This window comes from Podarcis filfolensis (assembly GCF_964270895.1).
Source record: "Podarcis filfolensis genome assembly, chromosome: 8".
Classification (NCBI taxonomy): domain Eukaryota; kingdom Metazoa; phylum Chordata; class Lepidosauria; order Squamata; family Lacertidae; genus Podarcis; species Podarcis filfolensis.
In genome coordinates, this window is record NC_139611.1 from 58,768,947 (window position 1) to 58,781,802 (window position 12,856).

General features: G+C 47.0%; 1 protein-coding gene across 4 annotated transcripts in view; it reads left to right on the forward strand.

Moving 5' to 3' along the window:
* Window positions 1–12,856, forward strand: part of ADGRB2 (adhesion G protein-coupled receptor B2) — a 162,311-nt gene that overhangs the window by 47,204 nt on the left and 102,251 nt on the right. The window lies entirely within an intron of this gene.

A 12,856-nucleotide genomic window follows, 5' to 3' on the forward strand; every position in this document is an offset into this window, starting at 1 on the left:
GCTGAAATGGGATTGGGACATATTTTGCAAAAGAATTTACCCCTTGCAAAGGGTTTGGTGATAATGCTATTTCTTTAAAAATATTTTCTTAAAAAATGCTTGAGAAAATTATAACAATATTTGACCAGTCAACCATTCAAGTCTTTTTTTATTATACCATGTCATGTGATGCATTGTGTAAAAGGAAGTGTGGACACTGAAGTATGGAGACTACGGAGGGGCTGACAGGCGTGCACAGCACATTTTGTTGGGCTGCATATCCAGGGAATATTTTTTAACATTTATTTCAAGAAAGGGCAAGATAAAAAAATGGTAAAGGTAAAAAGGCAAAAGGTTAAACAACCACAACACAAAAGGTCAAAAAGCCAAAACAATATATTTTCCCTCCAGAGAAAAAGACCAGTGCCAAGCTGACCAGAGGCAGGGCAGACCAGGAGGGCCAGGGCCAGGGTGGTATCTTCTCCTCCTCCTCCTTGCTTGTGCACCACAAAAGCAGCTCCACATCCCCACCGATCTCTCTCCACAAAAGGTGATGCTTGGACCTCACATGGAGACAGCCAGGAGACAGATACAGGCAGAGGAAAAACACTGGAATGAATCTGCAGCTTCTGCCTGTGTCCATCTCTGGAAGTGATGGTGGGGTGATTGGCTCCAGAAGCAGCAGCCACTGCTGTTCCATTACTGCTGTTGCCACTTCAGCCAATCACCCCACCACCTCTTCCAGAAATGGACACAGGCAGAAGCTGCAGATCTACTCCAGATCCATTCCATCCTTTTTATTCTGCCATCATCTCTCTGGCTGCTTCCCTCCCCCTGCTGCCTTTTGCCTTCCTCTCTCACTAGCCACCTCTTCCCTGGTCCGTACCCTCTTCTCCTTGCCACAACCCAGGATGTGCCAGGGCACACCCAGCAAACCCTGTGCACACACCTATGGAAGGGCTAAACATTTGACCTGTTACTTGTGCAAAGATCCTGTATTTCTGTGTTGTGTGAATGGGAGAAGGGCAAGCAGGGAGCTCCTGTGCCAAAGAAGCAAATACTGCTTGAATCCTTCTTCTGAAGGAGCTGAAGGGTGTTTTCTTTACAGCTCCGTGAGTATTGGAGGCTGGGTCTGTAGGTACCTCTGGCCCCACCCACCACTAGCATGTGCCCCCTCCCCCAGAAAGTTTCTCACAATAGTGTGTGGCCCTCAGACTGAAAAAACTTCCCCACCTCTGCTTCAGTGCCATGTCCTGTGTCAGAAAGAAGTATCTCATTTGTGTGTGTTACGGATGTGTTTTGTGGTCCTGAATTAAAACGTTATGAGAGAAGGAGGGCAACATCTCTCTCTAGTGCTCATATCTTCCGAGCTGGAAGGTGTTGCTTCTTAAGCGGGTCTTTTGCCCCAGCTGAGCCGCTCTTGCTTCTCCCCCGCTGACCTTCCACTCCCTGAGCTGGTGAGGAGGCAGAAGTGTGTGAGGAGGCCCTGTTGTCACTCTGCCTTGGCAGAGACATAGAAAACAATTTACAGGGAAAATGACCCCTTTTCCCGTGGCAAATTACCCATGACTATGATGGCCCAGGTGCCTGTTATTCCAAGCCGGAATATAAAGGAGCTGCAATTCAGCCCGAGCAGACTATTAACCAGGCTGAATGAGGCCATTTGCTTGTTAGATGGTAGCGCAAGCTGAAAGTGGAATGAAACCTTTTCTCTCTGGTCCAGCGGACGACCGCCTGTGAAGTGATTCCCTTGGGAAAAGGTTGTTCCTCCCGCTCCACTCCCCACCCTGCCTGATCTGGAGCCCTCTCTTGCACACTGGCCTAAGTGTGCCAGCCCCCTTAAGGTGGGGTCTCTCAAATGACTTCCCTTCCTTTCTGGGAGGGAATTTGATCTTTGCAGATTCTAATACAAACCAATATGATCCTTATCTCCCGGACTATACTGGCAATCAGGACTTAGCTGCCCACTGGTTTTTCGCTCTTCCTCAATGCTTCAACACAGTCCCTGACTCATAAAACATACCAAAATACATTTTGAAACATGTGTTTTGAGAGATGGGGGCATTATTTATTTTAAACTGCTTCTAATTACTGTATTTTTAAATTGTTGTGATGTGCCCTGGGACCTTTGAGTGAAGAATCCCATGAAGAGATAACTGGTAGTCATTTTCGCCTTGAAGAAAGTGGCTCCTCCTCCTCTTCTTCCTTGACACACCTTCCTTTACATGGTGGTGCATCTGGTACAGAGTGCCGTCCCCAGGGAAGCTTGCTGGACCCCATAAGCACCTACTTTTTATCCATACTCTTTGATTGCGTAAACTGGTGGCTGCCTGTGACTTGTTGCAGCTGCGTGGCTGTGGTTTTGCCACTTTCCTTAGTTTTCAACATGCTTTTGACTGATAGTGGTTAGCTGATTTGATTTTTTTTTGAAAAAACAAAACAATTATTATTTGATGCCTTTATGTTGTGCTGTTGAGTGTTCAAAGTACATCACATGAACCCGGGGCTCTTTACAACAGAGTTGGGCTGAATGTGGCCTGTGTAAGAGTGTCCTGTGACCTTCGCAGGTTGCCCCACTGCCCTCTGACCTGAGCTCACTCACCTGACCTGCCGCCAAATTCATTACAGTGACTCGCACTCTCCTCAGCCTCCTGAAAAGCTGTTTGGCAGGCTGCAGTGAACACAAGTAACATGTTTCTGTGGTGGGGGAGACATATTTCGCTCAGCTTGGAGTTCTGCCTTCTCTGCTGAGCTGCTGGGTCCGAGTGTCAGCGAGGAGAAATCTTCGGGGTGGGGTGGAGTGTGGGGAGAGTAATCTCCCAGCCTTCTGCTGCGGCAAGCATGTGGATAAATTTGCAATCGCCAGAGCCGCTATTGCTTTCGAAGGGCAGTAGCTTGAACTCTCCGTTACCTTCCTCAAATTATGTTTGACATTCAATTAAAACCCCGAGGCACCTGGACGTAAAACGTTAGTGTAGCTGGAAAGTCGCGGGGGTAATGTGTTTTTTTATACATTATTTTATTTGCAGAGTCATCAGACACTGGGCCAGAGGGAATTGGACTTGTCCTCGACTGCAGTTGTGGGGTGGTGGCAGGGGGTGGGGAAGAGAGGTGGCTGAAAAAGAGCCAGGCTGGGGCTGGGCATCATGTAAGAGCTGAGTTTCAAGGAAGGTGTCTCGGCTAAGCATGGGGGAAAGATTCAATTCTGCACGGATTCAAAGGCAAACCTTCCTAGTACTCTCTTTCTGAAACAACGCACAGCCTGAAACTCAGCCATCTTTCAGAACTCACAGGTCTCTTGATTTTGCAGTGTAGTTCTCTTTCCAAATAATGTCCACACAGATTCATATACTAGGATAAAGTGTGCATAAAAACACACATATTCGTGAAAAATATTAGGAAAAGTTCTTTGCAATAAGGTATGTATTAGGGGAAAATATGGATGAATATTCATGAATACTTTTAAAAATAATAATAATAATAATCACAAACAGATATAGAAACGTAAGAAAATCAGGCAGAGGGCCTTCTCAGTAGTGGAGCTTACCCTGTGGAACCCCCCCCCCCATCAAATGTCAAGGAGATGAGTGACTAAATAACCTTTAGAAGACATCTGAAGGCAGCAGTATAGGTAATCTTGTTAATGTTTAATGTTTTATTATGTTTTTATATATTCTGGAAGACACCCAGAGTGGCTGGGAAAACCCAGTCAGATGGGTGGGGTACAAATAATAAATTAATATTAACATTAGTTTTAGTAGTAGTATTAACTAAAATTGACAGATTTGCCAGTCCATACTATCAGTCTTGCAGAAATTTGAGATTATGCAAAAGTGGACTTGTATTGAGTAGGTTCAAGGAAAGTGGCAGGCAGAAGAAAGAGTCCTGGATGGAGCCCCAGACTGTAGGTCTCATTGTCTCATGTTTTGCTAGGGAAACAGCTACCAGACTTGGAGTGCCTCACCTCTTTCACTGGCAGCTTCCAAGTGGATGTGGGTGTCCTTTTTTCATTCTACAAATCATCTCACAGCTGATCTGCATTCTGCAGCCTTCCTGGGTGCAACACTGCCTGAAAACACCATGTTGTCCTTGCCTTTCCCGACATGAAATATGGAGACCATAATGTCGACTTGCCCGTTGTACTGATTACTTTGCAGTAAGGATCCCAGACATAATTATGGGAAATTCATTCAGCACTACGGTGCTATATAAATACAGAGCTTCGTTATTTTAAGCATTCAGTTTTTCAGCTCTAACAGAGTTGCAGAAAACCTGATTCATCATGTATCTGATGAAGTGGACTGTAGTTTGTGGAAGTTTGTTTCACCATAATAAAATGGTTATTCCTTAAGGTTCCATTTTGCAGAAAACCTATTGACTCTTCAGCCCAGTTTGGACATAACTCTAACCATGGCCAAATGTGAACATGCAAGAATGCAGGTGCCCACAGTAAATATTGTGGCAGCTTTATTTTTTCTTTGGTCCCGCTTCTACTGCACCATCCAGAGCTAAACCATGGTTTGGCTTAGCATTATGTCCAAACTCAGGCTTATGGTTTGTCTCAAGCCCTACAAACCATGAACTGTATCCAAGGCTTGTTCTTGGCTTAATGCTTGTGGTTCCTGAGTTCAGAGGTAATGGTAAGCCAAAGCACGGCTTATTTATGGGTAATGTGACAGCAGTAGGGATGGAGGAGAAATTTGACTTGGTTTTCATTTAAAGACAAACTTGCCTAAGTGGCACTTTCCAAAAAGATACGAGAACAGAAAAAACCCCAGCCATCCTTCAGAATTCACACTTCTCTGAATTTTGCAGTGCAATTCTCCAGCCAAATATTGTGCACAAAAATACTTATACGATGGTGAATTGTGCAATGTAAATGCAAGTATTAGTGAAAACAGCACACAAAACTGCATTATAATTGGGAAAATGCTTTGCAAAGATTTGTATATTAGGCAAAATTGTGACAGCTCCCCAAAGTAGTTGACCCTGAAACAATAACAGGAAAAAGCTTTAACTACCCTTCTCCCCAACCCTCTGTCAAATCTCCCCAGTTCTGTTGCTTGCATAAATTGGTCCCAATTGTGCCCTCTAGACAGTTCCCTCCAGGACTCATGAGTGCATCTGAGCATGTGGGTGAAATATACAGCATAAGAATGTGCTCAGAATAGTGGTTTTTCGGGAATCTGGGGATGATTGACAAAGGATGGAAAACTCCACTCAGTCACTTTGTTCTGGCTTCTGTCAGAGTCAGGACTGTGGGCATGCTGGACTCACACCATGGCCAGAGCTGGCACCTCTCACATCTTTAATTTCGCAGTTCTGGGCTTTGATGGTTCCCAGCTGTCTTTTCTGCGGGCTGTGTGTGTCTATCTCGCTGGCATCTCTTCTGGCCCATTTGTCACTGTGGCTCACAGATGTCATGCAATTTCTCCGCTGCCCGGGTGCAGCTCGCTGGCACGCAGAGCTCCTTTCTTACTATGCGAGAGAATCTTCCAAAAACCCCTGCAGGGCCAATATGCCTTCTGTGGCACTAAAACATGGGCCTGTGGAGGCACCCCCTCCCCTCGTGCCATGCTGGCTGGCTGGCTGGCTGGCTCTTTGGGAAACGAATCAATTCACAGGCCCCTGCCCCCCCCATTCAGGCATGTGCCACACCGGCCTTGGAGACAACTCTGCTGAGGAGGTTAGAATGAAGATCGCAGGAAACCATCAGGTCACCATGGCAACTGGTATGCCAGAGGGAATTGCCTTATGCAAGGATGATTAGGGAGAGGAGAGAAATATGTATGATCTTCAGCTTGGTTTTATGGGGTGGAGGGGAATCAATAGCTCACGGAAAGAGGAACAGTGCTGGTAGGTTGGGGTCTGTGATGGGTGGTCTGTTCTTTGGACGGCAGGTACACCACAAAGTAACACTTTGGTGTTCTGGGTTCGAGTCTATTCAGCCACTCAGAAGCGGAACTTCAGGCTTCACATAGTTGCCAGGTTCTATTGAGGACAGGCGAGAGGGGATCAGGCCTTTGGTGTTGCGCTGTGGTGGCTGATGCCCATTTGGACTGGTATGGTGGAAGGCAAGGAGGCCATAGTAGCCAGACTGAATGATGGGCAGAGTCAGAGCCAATTACAGGTGGAGCCAGCTAATTCTAGTTCAGTCCTCATCCTCTTTGCCTGATGTGGTCTTTGAGGTAAACAGTAAGACTAAGCTCACCCAGTCACTGCCACTTTTTGGATTGGTTGTAAATTAAAAGGCAGGCAGGTGGGGGCCGACTGAGGTTGGGGGGCAGTGCCCCATTCACCCTAATGGACCAGCCTTCCGTAGGGTAGCAGTATCCAAGCAATGGAATGCTGTCCCCCTGGAGGTTTGGTCAAGGCTCCCTGTGCTTCAGGATTTCTACTGGACCATCACGGCTAGAAATAGGGGAGAAATCTGATTCAGTTCACATATGAATCCAGTTTTATCAAATCTGCACTCTCCAGAATAATGTGAGAACCAAAACACAGCTATCTTTTGAAATTTGCACATCTATGAATTTTGCAGTGCAGTTCTCCGACCAACCAATGTTTACGAAAGTTAGGTAAATGTGTGCCTAAAAATGAAAGTGTTAGTAAAAATAACATACCAAAATGCATTATACTAGAATACATTACATGCACAAATGTGTACATGAGTCAAAACGGCATGCAAAAATGTGTTTATTAGGGAAAATTTTACACAACAAAATGCTGATGAATTTTCACGAGGATTAAAAGCAAAACAAAATCTGCAGATTGCTGTCAAAATGTGGGAAACGACACATTTCCTAAAATAGGAAAAGAATAGAAACTGAGAGGACTGAGATTGACAATTTCCACCCCAGACAAGATCTGCACCATTTTGCTGGGCTTTCGGTGAGGGTGTTGCTTTTGAGGCTTGTGGTTACCTGTAAATTCTTTGGTTTTTTACTGGTATGTTTTCACTGTGAATGTTTTGGGTTTTTTCATAGTAATTTAATTGCTGGTTGTAATTTTATCTGTTAACAGCCTTGGGGGGCCTTGGGGCAGAGAGGTGGCCTATATACATATTAAATAATCAAACAAAGCAATAAAGGTCACATAAGCAGCGAGGTAAAGGAGTCACACAACCTACTCCCCATTAGGTCTTGGTGCAGATTCCTGTAGCTTGGTTGCAACGTGCCTAGAGTATAAATGCTGCATGGATTACATGATCCCTTTGCTTGGTGGCATCTGCTTGGTCTGAAGGGGTTGTGTCATCTGGAACAGTGTGGGGTCACGTGACTCCCCATTGCAATCTGATTGGAGGACAAGCTGGGGTTAGTGTGGCCCTGTCATTGGTACATTATCTCGGCTTGTTCCACCCCTTGGCTCTGCTCTGTCCCCACTGTGGGAGGCAGTATGCCTTTAAATACCAGTTGGAGGGTGTGGCTGTTTTGCTCATGTCTTGCTTGTGGGCTTCCATCAGGGCACCTAGTTTGCCATTGCAAGAACAGGATGCTAGACTAAATCAGACTTTGGAGGCTCTTCTTATGTTCTATTGCTAATAATTGTGTGTGTGCAGTGTGTGTGTGTGTGTGTAGGACATCATTGCAATGCTGACGTTTTAGACCGTGGATCCTGTTTCCTAGAACTATGGTGGCAGTAAAGAAGCAGGTTTGTTTTAAGGAAGAATAAATTTATTCCTCTGTAGCTGGTAGGGGATTGTTTTTTCCCCCCGGTGGAATTTTTATTTTATTTTTTAAAATGGTGCTTGCATGCAGCGGAATGAATGCTTTCAGCGATGAAGGCGGCAGGGCACGGATTATAGAGTGTGCAGGGAAAGTTAGTAAATTTGGACCCATTTTATGGAGCCAATAAGTGTCAAGGCGATCAGTGCAGCAGAAGCAGCAGCAGCAGCAGGGGAAGCAAGAAAGGCCCCAAACAGAGAGGCTGGTGGACTTTTGGTTTTGGGGATGGTGGTGGTGGCATGCCTGTGTGCTGAGAGGATAATGCCCAGGTTTTGATAGCTTGGGAGGGAACGGAAGAGAGAATTGCTGATAAATTGCACCAGTGACCAAGTCCTAAAGGAGGTGATGATGGACTCCCAATTACGCTGCTAAAAGCCTTCCAGACATGTCGCCCTTCCAGATGACCTGTTTGTTCAGCATTCATCCTGATTTGCTTTCACAAAGCTTACGTGGTGGTTAGACCATGTCCGGCCTTTATTGAGCATTCATTCTGGTTTGTTTATGACAATGAGCATCCATCCTGATTTACAGTACTTGCACGGTGATTGCCCTTCTTTGGGTTACTGATTCGTCCATTCTGCATTTTTCAATGCCTTTCTTCGCCACTTGCCGAACTTCAGTTGTTGTTGATTTTTTTGTGCTAAGGCAACAGAATGTTTTAACGCACTTCAACTGCATGAACCTAAAGTTGTGGTGTGCTCTTGGATCCCTGTCACAGAATAGTGAGGGCCCGGAGGCAGCCATAGTTGTAACTGGCTAGTAAGATAACGATCATTCTGTCAGGGGGGTGAGTCTGGAGAGGACGCCGGTATGTTGCAAAGCACCATGGGAGGGGAGAATTATTTTGTGTGCAGGTGTCTGTGGCTGCCATTCATGTCTATGGGATGAGATAGGGGAGGTTGCAGCCATCTTTCTTCACTTCCACAGAAGCTATAGAGGGATATTCTGAGAGGAGCAATGGCAAGTTCTGAAAATTGCTAAAATGCTCCCCTCCCCAGCTACCTGCCAACAGGACCACATCAGGTAAACATAGGAAGCTGACTGATACAGACTGGCATCAGCTATCCAGAGTTTCAGACAGTGGACATTCTTGGAGATGCCAGAGACTGAACCTGCAAAGCAGATGCTCTACCACTGAGCTACGCCCCTTTCCCTTAATCAGACCATTGGTTCAGCTAGCACAGTATTGTCTACATTAATTGGCAGTGACCCTCCAGAACATCAGGCAGGGGTCTCTCCCAGTCACCTTTTGCATGCAAATAATGTGCTTGGCCCGCTGAGATTTTGGCGGCAGTTTGAATCCCCATGATGGGGTGAGCTCCCATTGCTCGGTCCCAGCTCCTGCCAACCTAACAGTTTGAAAGCATGCCCCAAAGTGCATGTAGATAAATAGGTACTGCTCCGGCGGGAAGGTAAACGGCGTTTCCGTGCACTACTCTGGTTTCGCCAGAAGCGGCTTAGACATGCTGGCCACATGACCCGGAAAAACTGTCTGTGGACAAAGGCTGGCTCCCTTGGCCAGTAAAGCGAGATAAGCACCGCAACCCCAGAGTCGTCTGCGACTGGACTTAACTGTTCTTTACCTTTACCTTTTTTAGTTTCTTTTATTCAGGCTGCAGATGTGCCTCAAATGACCTCCACTCATCAAGTGCCTTGCGTTGCATTCCCTGTGCAGCTTCTTTAAGCCCAGGTGGGTGCAAGGAGGCCCATGCCATTGGTGGGCCTGATTCCTGGGAGCATTTCCACAGGGGCCGCCTGAACTCCTGCAGGAGCTGTGGTGGCAGCTCCTCTCTCCCCACGCTCCCTCTTTTCTGTCCAGGGAGATTATTGGTGATATTAAGGCCAATTAGCATGTTTGCTTTTTATTCGTGGCCATTTGTTTTCCTGTGGCACGAAGCATCTGCTGGGCCAATAACAGGACTGTCTGCGGGGCAGGGGAAGCAGCCTCCATCCAGCCCTCTCCCCCTCCCTCCTGCCTGGACATGAGCACAGGCCCTGTGTGGGCCGTCTGTGGCAGCCCTCGCCCACTGCGACCAGATGGGAGGCTATCATCAGGAGTGGCAAATAGCCCTGCTTTGTGTAATTGACAGATTGTTATCAGCAATACTTGACTTGTGCCTAATAATAATAAAAAGGAGAAGTGGGGAGAAGAAGGGAGGCGGAAACCTGGCACCGCTTCTGATGGCTAAGCAGGGGAGAGCTTGGAAAGCCTCTTGTCACATCTGAAGGGCAAGGGAGTTAATTAGGGCTGGTGCTGCAGCCTGCGGGTGCAGCTTGCTGGTGTTGCTATGTGCGGAAGCCCTCTTGACGTTTCCTTCTCTTTCCTGCAAAGAAAAGCCTCTTGACTTTTCAGGTAGGACAAGAGGGGGAGGTGACAAGCAGGAAACCCAAGAGATGGCATTTCGTCAGTGCAGAATGGGGACTCTACAGTGCGACCACATCTTACAAGGGTGTTCGGTTCCAAGAGCAGCATGTAGACATGAAAACATGTATACACCAACAATTCCTATGGAACTGCCCCCACACGAGTGGTGCTATCCTTTTAGAGCTGGCAGGCTGAGTGGGCCATGCCGCTCAAGCAAGGCAGAGAGCTTAAAAGTCCTTTCTGCTCCAGGAAAACCTGGCGTGGAAAGAGCTTTTAAGCTCTCTGCCTTACCCGCATTTAACATGCAAAATTTTGCCCAGCCGCCCACCAAACTCCTATGGTTGAAACTGCGTTAAGTTCAATGCACATAAGATACAATCAGACTACATTTGCGAAACCTGTTGCCCATTTGGTGTGTACGGAATGGAAAATCTGTCCCAACAATATAAATCTCAGGTGCTCAGAGCTGCCTCTCCCCATATAAACTGACCTGGATTCTGTGTTCATTAACTGAGGCCCTTCTTTGTGTGCCTCCTCCACATGAGGTCCAGAGGGTGGCAACATGAGAAAGGACCTTTTCTGCAATGGCTCCCCATTTGTGGAATGCACAAATATATTTTTAGACGCCAGGCAAAAAATGTTCTTCTTCAACCAGGCCTTTGGCTGATTAATATTCTACAGCCTTTTAAAAGTGTTTGTGGATTATTGTTTTGTTTTTCTGTTTTAACTATTTACTTGTATTTTTATCTTGTGAACCGCCCTGAGATCTGTGGATAAAGGGCAGTATATAAATCTCCCCCCCCCAAAAAAAAGCTGTATAATCAAGGTGCCAGACACACCTTTGTGGGGAGTTCCAATGTGTGTGTGTGTGGCTCATGCACCCCCTCATCAGGTGGTGTGGTAAGGTGGGTGAGGTGTTGGTCGTCTTGGGGGATGACTTTGGCTCAGTCTTGGGGCTGCCCCTACGCTGTTGCCTATTATAGCCAGTGCTATTTTCTAGAAAAAGAGGTGCTGGAACTCACCACAAACACCTCCTTTGTTCTCTTATAAAGGCAATGGCACCCACCTGAGAGGTATCGGAACTGAGTTCCAGTGATTTCCAGCTGAAAAAAAGCCCTGATTGTAACCATATATAATTCTTTCTTTGTCCCCATTCCTCTGCTAGGGGAGGTTTCCAGGGTCCTGAACCTCTGGTTGCAGTAAAGGCCCAGCCTGCTGTTTCTTTTTAAATCACTGCACATTCTCTCACACTGGCATTGCCTGGTCCGATTTTAAATAAGCCCTCTCCTGCGGTCCTTTGCTGCTTCCCTTGGGAGTCTCACTCTCCTGCCTAATAGAATTTTCACCCTCCCCGATAACCCCCTTTCTGCTCTATTCCTGGCTCCTTTCGCCTTCATTGCTGCCCATTTTTTCTTCTGTCGATCACAGATGACACAATCTGGCCCCCATTACTGCAGCAGATGAGCATCACGTTGCCTTTCCTGTATTTATTGTTACTGGAAACCCCAAGAAAGCCAGGGCAGTGTCATTCTATTACAGTCTATCTAAAAGGGAACAGCAAATGAGGACCCAAATGCACCAACAGAGCACTTAAAAAGCAAATACAAGGTCCTCTTCTCAGTTCTACTGAGATTTTGTATCTGGAGTGTTTGGTGTAGAGAGATGGCAGCATTGCCTTTGCTTAGCAGAGGCAGGAACAAGGCTGGGCAGTGAAAGTTGGATCCCCTCTTTGACCACAGAGCTTTGACTCTGGGGAACGTTGAATGTGATTTATTTCTTGTTGTGCAATAGCGAGTGCCTTGGGGCTGTATTTGAAAATAACTGAGCTACTTTGTAAATGAGTTTGCAGTTCTGGGTCTTGGTGAGAATAATGCCCCCAATTTTTTGGCTTCATTTTCAGGCCATTAAACTGCGGTGGGAGGGCATTCTGGCTGTTATTGAGGGCAGGGCACATGATGTAGGGCAGTGCAGGCGATCCCCCCCCCAGGGTGCCAAGCTGAGGGGGTGCCCCAAGACCTACCTGTGGATGAGGCATCCTCATGGTCAGAGCTGGTGCATCGCCATTCGCTGCTTTCTCCTGCCACTCTCCCAGAGTCACTGCTGAAGTCAGGAGACTCACTTTCCTGGACCAGGTGCAGTGGCTAAGCAGATGCCCATGGGAAGCTCAGTGCAAAAGCCCCCTGCCCTCTTGTGATTCCCGGCAACTGGCAATCAGAGGCATACTGCCTTCAGCACTCCAGAGGCAGGACACAACATAATGATGGCCACCCACTTGGAAGGCTTGAAGACAAATTCATGGCAGTTAAGGCTATCAGACTATGGGTGGCTGGTTGGCATGATGGCTATGCTCATGGCCGGAGGCAGTATTGCTTATGAACACCAGCTGCTGGAAACTGCAAGAGAGGAGAGTGCTCTTGTGCTCATGTCCTCCTTGCAGGCTTTGCATGAGCAGCTGGCCAGCCACTGGGAGAGCAGGTCTCACCCAACAGGCTCTTTTAACATTCTTACGTAGCAAGCACCACTAAACCCAGTGGGACTTGCTTCTCAGATGGTACCATGATAGCCCATTGATTATTTAATTTCTATACCACTTAATGTATTACAGTGGCGTAGCGTGGGGGGTGCAGGGGGGGCCAGCCGCACCGGGCGCAACATCTGGGGTTAGGGCAAATCCACAGGTTAGGGGGCGCAAATCCACGGGTTAGGGGGCGCAAATTACTTGCCTTGCCCCGGGTGCTGACAACCCACGCTACGCCACTGATGTATTAAAAATACGTATTTCCAAGCG